Source organism: Nannospalax galili, unplaced genomic scaffold, assembly GCF_000622305.1.
Source record: "Nannospalax galili isolate Female #2095 unplaced genomic scaffold, S.galili_v1.0 C47687989, whole genome shotgun sequence".
Taxonomy (NCBI): domain Eukaryota; kingdom Metazoa; phylum Chordata; class Mammalia; order Rodentia; family Spalacidae; genus Nannospalax; species Nannospalax galili.
In genome coordinates, this window is record NW_008451202.1 from 1 (window position 1) to 563 (window position 563).

A 563-nucleotide genomic window follows, 5' to 3' on the forward strand; every position below is an offset into this window, starting at 1 on the left:
TTTCAATATAGTTCTCTATCTTTATTGATTCAACACTGCACACATGAGGGAAGCAGTGCTTTTCTGGAATAGATTGGAGTCCATCACATTTCAGATGAAGACGTAAACCCTGAAATGGGCAAGGGACTCTGACAGTCAGAACAGCTGCAGTAGGGCTCAGAGGAGCAGTCCCGCTTCACTGCAGGTTTCTGGGCAGCAATCATCCCTTCCAGGTCCTTCACTTTGTTTTCTACCATCTGAAGCTTTTTCAGAATTTTCTCTTGCAGACCCAAGGACATGAAGATATTACTGTCTTGAACATGGTGACCACTTCCATCTGGGTTGGCTAACAAAGCCTGAAAAAAGTCTGAGCCCTTTTTGTAAAGTTGGTAGAGTGTGATCACAAACACCACTATTTTCTAAAATGAAACAAGAGGAATGTTACTTGTCATTCATGTGTAGGGTCACAGGTAACTATAGACACAAAACAGAACAAAGCTCCTGCAATACCACCTTCCCTCCTTCCTGAGCCAAGCTTTCCCACTAACAAAACGTTGTCATACCCACTTTTACTCTTGATTATT

General features: G+C 42.5%; 1 pseudogene; it reads right to left on the minus strand.

Annotated features, from left to right (window-relative positions):
• Positions 1–18: 18 nt before the first annotated feature.
• On the minus strand, positions 19–398 carry LOC103728192 (annotated as a pseudogene).
• Between the last annotated feature and the right edge of the window lie 165 nt (positions 399–563).